Source organism: Neoarius graeffei, chromosome 12 (assembly GCF_027579695.1).
Source record: "Neoarius graeffei isolate fNeoGra1 chromosome 12, fNeoGra1.pri, whole genome shotgun sequence".
NCBI classification, from domain to species: domain Eukaryota; kingdom Metazoa; phylum Chordata; class Actinopteri; order Siluriformes; family Ariidae; genus Neoarius; species Neoarius graeffei.
The window spans coordinates 20211573-20218085 of NC_083580.1; positions in this window are offsets into that span (position 1 = coordinate 20211573).

Sequence of the window (6513 nt, forward strand, 5' to 3'; positions counted from 1 at the left end):
GCCTTTCGCCCGTAGTCAGCTGGGACAGGCTCCAGCTTGCCCACGACCCTGCACAGGATAAGCGGTTACGGATAATGGATGGATGGATCACAGAGCAGGCCACAGATGACACGTCAACCCTTCTGATACACATTGCAGCATTTGGCCTAAAGGTGAACTTGGAAAAGAACTCCTTAGCAGAAAAATAGGTCTCACACCTCAACGGCATGAAGCTAGATTCAGTAGGACTGCTATCCATCCTGTGTCGCAAATGTGTGACGCAAATGCTCAGATTCAGCCAGGTTGCTTGTGTGCAGTACCAGTCATTGTGGTTACTACAATTGTTAATGGCAGCAACAGTGGTTGTTCCTTAAATGTCAAAAATGCAACAGTGGACCAGACTCCAGCCAACAGGGATCCACTTGGGAGCATTACCCCCACAGAAGGATGTACTGTAACTGCACTTCCCCTGACTGGGAGCAGTGTGGTACCATGCTGTGAGATCAGAATACATCAACCAGCTGTTTTTTTGCAGGCCACCTAGCCCGCAAGTTTTTGTTACTGTCTCCGAGAGGTTATATGTTTGCCTGCTCAAGCAGCATTGTGACAGTCAGAGACACTATATAGCCAAAAGTAGCTCTATGTAGACACCTGACCATCACACCTATGTACTGCTTCCCCAAACTAATGCCACAAATTTAGAAGCATATAATTGCATAGAATGTTTTTATATACTGTAGTATTTCAGTTTCCCTTCACTGGACCTAAGGGGCCTAACCCAAAGATGTTCCAGTATGACAATGCCATTGTGCACAATGTCAGTCCATGAAGACATGGTTTGCCAATGTTGGTGCAGAAGGCCTGCACAGAGCCCTGACCTCAAGCCCATTGAACACCTTTGGTATGAATAATGGCCTCTTCACCTGACATCAACAGTATTTCAGACAAACAGGCGTGATTTGTGTGGGCTGCCAAGGAATATGAACAGCCACCACAGTATATTTGGTGACCTGTTTTAGCAAATAAGTATGAAGAATGAGTGTTCTGTCAGCGATAGAAAAATAATAAGGAATATAATGTACTGTATCGCTAAAAGAAACTGTTGTGCCGGAAATGACTGACCAAATAGCCAACCACATGAACAGAGCTTTCACACTGTGGTACAGTCTTAATCAGTTATGCATGTTACCATGACAACATGGAGTGCTTGAGTCCAGTCAGAGTACGAGTAGAATCTAATCCACGCAAGAGGTGGAAATTCCAATCAGCACAAGTGGAGCAGATTCCATGGCAATCCAAAAATCACATGCAGTAGACCATTTTTGTGTTGGCCAGCCCTTTCCACCAGCTAACACCAAAAGTATACTTCAGGCCCGTGGGAAACACTGCATCAGCATCTAATGGACTAGATCCAGTAGATTGCTCAATTCCTGAAGTAACATCTGTGGTTATTATACATACAGGACATTTTTTTGATGGAATAAAAACATGGGTTCTATTCCTTTCTAGCGGGTTTGATTCATTTGATTTGATAGCATGCAATATTGTTAGCACATCACTTATCCTATTGTACGTGTATTACGTCACTCTACCCAGTGGAGAATGAGCGTTGAATATGGTTTACAATGTTGCATGGTTGTCAAGACAACACGACGTCACACGTCGGAGACGTAAAACTTCTGCGCCAGCAAGCGACTGTGACAATTTGTAAACAAACATGGCCACCAGGTTTGCTTTGTTAAACATGGAAGATTTTGAGAAAATTTTGAAAGAGAAAGACACGTTGAACACCTGAAAGGAATGTATAATAATAATAATAATATTGGCTGGGGCGGCACGGTGGTGTAGTGGTTAGCGCTGTCGCCTCACAGCAAGAAGGTCCTGGGTTCGAGCCCCGGGGCCGGCGAGGGCCTTTCTGTGCGGAGTTTGCATGTTCTCCCCGTGTCCGCGTGGGTTTCCTCCGGGTGCTCCGGTTTCCCCCACAGTCCAAAGACATGCAGGTTAGGTTAACTGGTGACTCTAAATTGACCGTAGGTGTGAATGTGAGTGTGAATGGTTGTCTGTGTCTATGTGTCAGCCCTGTGATGACCTGGCGACTTGTCCAGGGTGAACCCCGCCTTTCGCCCGTAGTCAGCTGGGATAGGCTCCAGCTTGCCTGCGACCCTGTAGAAGGATAAAGCGGCTAGAGATAATGAGATGAGATGAGAATATTGGCTGGCTTTTTTTCGTCGTATATCAGATATAGTCCATTCAGCCACTCGTCTTCGACTTATTCAATATCATGCTAGCTGAATGGTGTGGGTGCTATTGGTCTTAAGTGATCAGTCTCATTAAATCAGTCTCATTAATAATACCATTAATTTTGGTGTTTAATAATAAATTACCAAACAGCTAAATTATGGTGTATCCCAAATTATTAATGATCACTACTGATGCAGCAATAATGTATTACTTACCGTATTACATAGACACTACAGCCAATAGCACTCATATACACTTGGGTGAAAGCAATTTGGAGTTCTTTGAGATTGTGTGACTTCAAGTATATAGTAGCAACAAACAGACACACAGTTTAACAGAATAATTGAATTTATTATAACAAATGATACTAAATGGGTAATAGCAGCTATATATATATATATATATATATATATATATATATATATACATACATACACACACACACACACACATGGCATAAACAGTGAGGTGTGTATGAGAGGGAGAGCGAGGGTGTGTGTGTGTTTCAGGGATTGGAATCTTATCTAAGGTGTTGGGGGAGGTGAATCACCTCGTGGTCTCTTGAGACAAAGGAATTCGTCGTGGTAGCTAACCCACTCCCTATAACATTACCAAATTCACTGAAATCTTGAGGTCAAAATGTGTAATAATGAAATTAAAGGATGTTCGTGAGGATAGAGGAGAGCATGCAACACTTATCTTTTTGAAACAACGGAGAGAGAGCAATGTAGAACACAAGGATCAGTATGCACAATTAAACAGTTTCTGAGTTTAAATTCACACTACTTCATAAAGCTAATTACTAAGACTAATTTGCCCAAATGCCAGCCTTACTTCCAGTAATCGATATCTCCATGCGGGATGTGCAGAGATGTCCCGAAGTTCCGCGGAGTTTCACAGAGCTCGTGGAGGCTTCTGTAAAAAGCAGAGAATTCTTGATCCGACGTTTCGTCGTTCATGAGGAAGAGTCTCTGATCAATAATGTGCACAGCGATTAAGTCAGAAGGAATCCCAGGGATGTGATTTGGGGCTGGTGAAATTATCTGAAAATTTTAGCCAGGGCTCTGGGCTCCCAGCAGGCCCCCAGCTGGTCCAGGGCAGTGCCCTGGTGGGGGGACAAGGGGGGCAAAGCCCCCCGAAGCTCCTGGGTTCTGGGGTTTTCTGACTTAAAAATTGTACTAAAATGGCAAGCAAACACACAAGAAAAAACTTGTCATGATTAACAAATTTAAGCCAATTTAATGGTCAACATGCAACTCTGAGCCCCTATAGTAAATTCAATGATTCTTAACTGACAAAAAGCCAAAACATGAAACCTAAAAATGTCATTCTAAATTAAATCATCTGCATTAGAATAAATAGAAAATTGTATAAGGAAAAACTAAATTTATACTTTCAATTACTGTAGAAGTTGAACATACTTAAATGTGCCTTTTCAAACAAACATGATGCAACATAAGAATTCATCCACAAGTCTTCAGGAACTCTCAAAGAAAAAAGATGCTAGCATCCATGTCCAGTTCCAGCATATCAGTCACTTTTTTTCTGCAGTTTCTACTCTAGCAATGTCAACTTCATATACATAACTCTATGTGTTCACTCACCAAAGGATAATCATAACTCCACAGTGTTCATTCACTTAAGGATATTCAGAACCCCAGTGTTCACTCACTTAAGGATATTCAAAACTACTGTGTTCACTCACTTAAGAATATTCACAACTTATTGCAGTGTTCACTCACTTAAGGATATTCATAACTCCAGTGTTCACTCACAAGGATAATCATAACTACAGTGTTCACTCACTTAAGGATAATCATAACTAACCTTAAGATTGAGGTTAATCTTAACCTTAAGAGCCTTCCCAGCATGATCGATCTTCCGAACGAAATCGCTGAACAAATGTCTCACAGTCTTATGTCCAACGTCTGTAGCAACCTCTTTCTCCAACCATTCCCAGCAGAACTTGTTTTTCACTATTCTGTCGATTTCTTTAACTCAATTTGCATCTTTACGCTCGATCACGGAAGCTGCCATCTTTCAACTCTGTTTGAAGCGAGCTTACGTACAGCTATCTAACAAGCGCGTTTATTGGTTGTTACAGAACGATGGGCCAATCACATACCTCGTTTCATCTCAATGACGGAATCAGTGTTGCCAGATACTGCTGACGTTTTCCAGCCCAAAATATGTTCAAAACCTGCCAAAATGCACTTAAAACTGCCCAATCTTGCAACACTGGATGGAATTACCGAAAGTCGGAACGAATAGGATACGAATGTGGATTTTTGAGCGAAAAATCGGAAAAAAAAATTTTTTTTTCAAATTTTGAGGTGAAAAAAGCGGAATTCCGCGAATTCGCGGGAAAAAAAAAATCACATCCCTGGAATCCGGTCGCTTCTAACTTTTAATTAACTGCTTGGGCAGCAGTCGTGACGTTACTCATAATAAACAAATAAAACCGGTTGTAACTCAACATGAGTGAGATGGCGCAACTTAAGTAGTTTTACCGTGGCCAGTGGTATATACGAAAGCGCGCCGAGTCTTCTTTTTCTTGCAAGGCAGACGTCTTGATCTCGGATGTTCTGATGAGAGGGTGTCTATGTCTGTACGACACGGAGTCCACAGCGCCAAAGAGGAGGAGTTGAGTGTGACGAGGTCACTTATAGGGTCAGTCACGTGACATGATATAGGTGATCATGGCCGCCGTGACGTAGGTCATCGCGGAAGTTAGTTGATGGGATTTGTAGTTCTAGACGGGACGGTGGCTGTACCTACAATGGAATACATCTGATATTCCACTCAACGCCAGACAATATTATTTAAATATCTAATACTGTACAAATTTCAGGAAGTGCTAGAGAAAGACACGTCTCCATCTACACTAAATATCTATGTGGTGACCAAGGTCTATGTGGCTAGTATCTTACCGGGGTATCAAACATTTATTATAACCTTTTTGAAGTAGACGAGGTTTCTCCATTCACAACAAATCCCCATGAACCTGTGGTGTAAATGCAGACCTTCAAAATTAAGCTCTGAACACCTTTTCACTTAGTCCTAAGGCATGTTAGTTCTACAGGACATGGTAGCACGCATTATCCAGGTGATTCTCACCACCCCAGTGGTTAGGAAAGGCAAAATAGTCTTAGTTATGTTACGTTCTTGGCTGTGGTTTTATGAATACCAGGTAACAGTGTTCCTTGTTTAATAGTTAACAGTCTGCTGCTCTACAGAGCAATCCTCTGCATTGTCTTCAGAGAAGGCACTTTCTCGTTGCAAATACTGTCATTTGCCACTGTGTTACTTCATTGGAAGATTTCAACATGCATGCACACAAGCAAAAAATTCTTATGGCCCTGTTGGTTGTCTGGGGTTCACAGAGTTACATACATACTCTCGACCAGGGGTTCTCAACCTTTTCTGCTTTACGGCCCACCTATTCATACTTGTAACGAGTCAAGGCCCATTAGAAAAGATCCCCAATTATTTTGGCTCATCTATTCTATTAGAACCTAATAATCTATTGTAAAGTGTATTAATGGAATGCAACGTCACTCCGTTACAGATGAGAGCCCAGGAATTAAATAAATGCAATAACTTTTTTTAAACATATTGTATTTAAAAAAGTGTATGGATGTGCCAGAAGCCAAACCTTGCATGTAGGGCATTCTCAGTCAAAAGGGATTAAAGATTTTCAAGTTTTTTTGAAAGACTGTGTATATTTTTCATCTTTTGTGTTTGTAATTATTTGTATCTGTACAGTACATGCATGACCCCACCAGCTCTGCTGATCAAATTATGTTGAAATAAAGTCAGTCATTCATTACAAGTTGGAAAATTAACTATCCGTTGAGTTCCCCGAGATCTCAAAACTACCTGGTGCTGCAGACATCGTTCTACACGGACAAACAGATGAAAACCTGGAAGAGCATGGAGGAGTACAACTTTTTATACGTGGCTAGGTTAAAGATCTGGGGATCAGGACACTACAAGATAAGTCCTGTATCGTTTATACCCAGGGGAGGAGGAATTTCTGGGCTTTTCGTCTGCGTCTTTGAGAAGGTTGTTAGGACGCTGCAAGTTTTAGTAATCAGGTGTAAACAAACCACAGCCGCTCACTTCTCAATCCTCCCTACTCTTCTCTTCCAGCAGGCATCACAGATCCATAGAATTTCCCCAGAAAAGGTATTTATTTATTCTGCATGGTGTGCTCTTTGTGTCTGTGTGCACACACGCACGCATCCCCATGCAGATTAAATGCAGAGGAGGAATGTCACAAAAATAAATGCT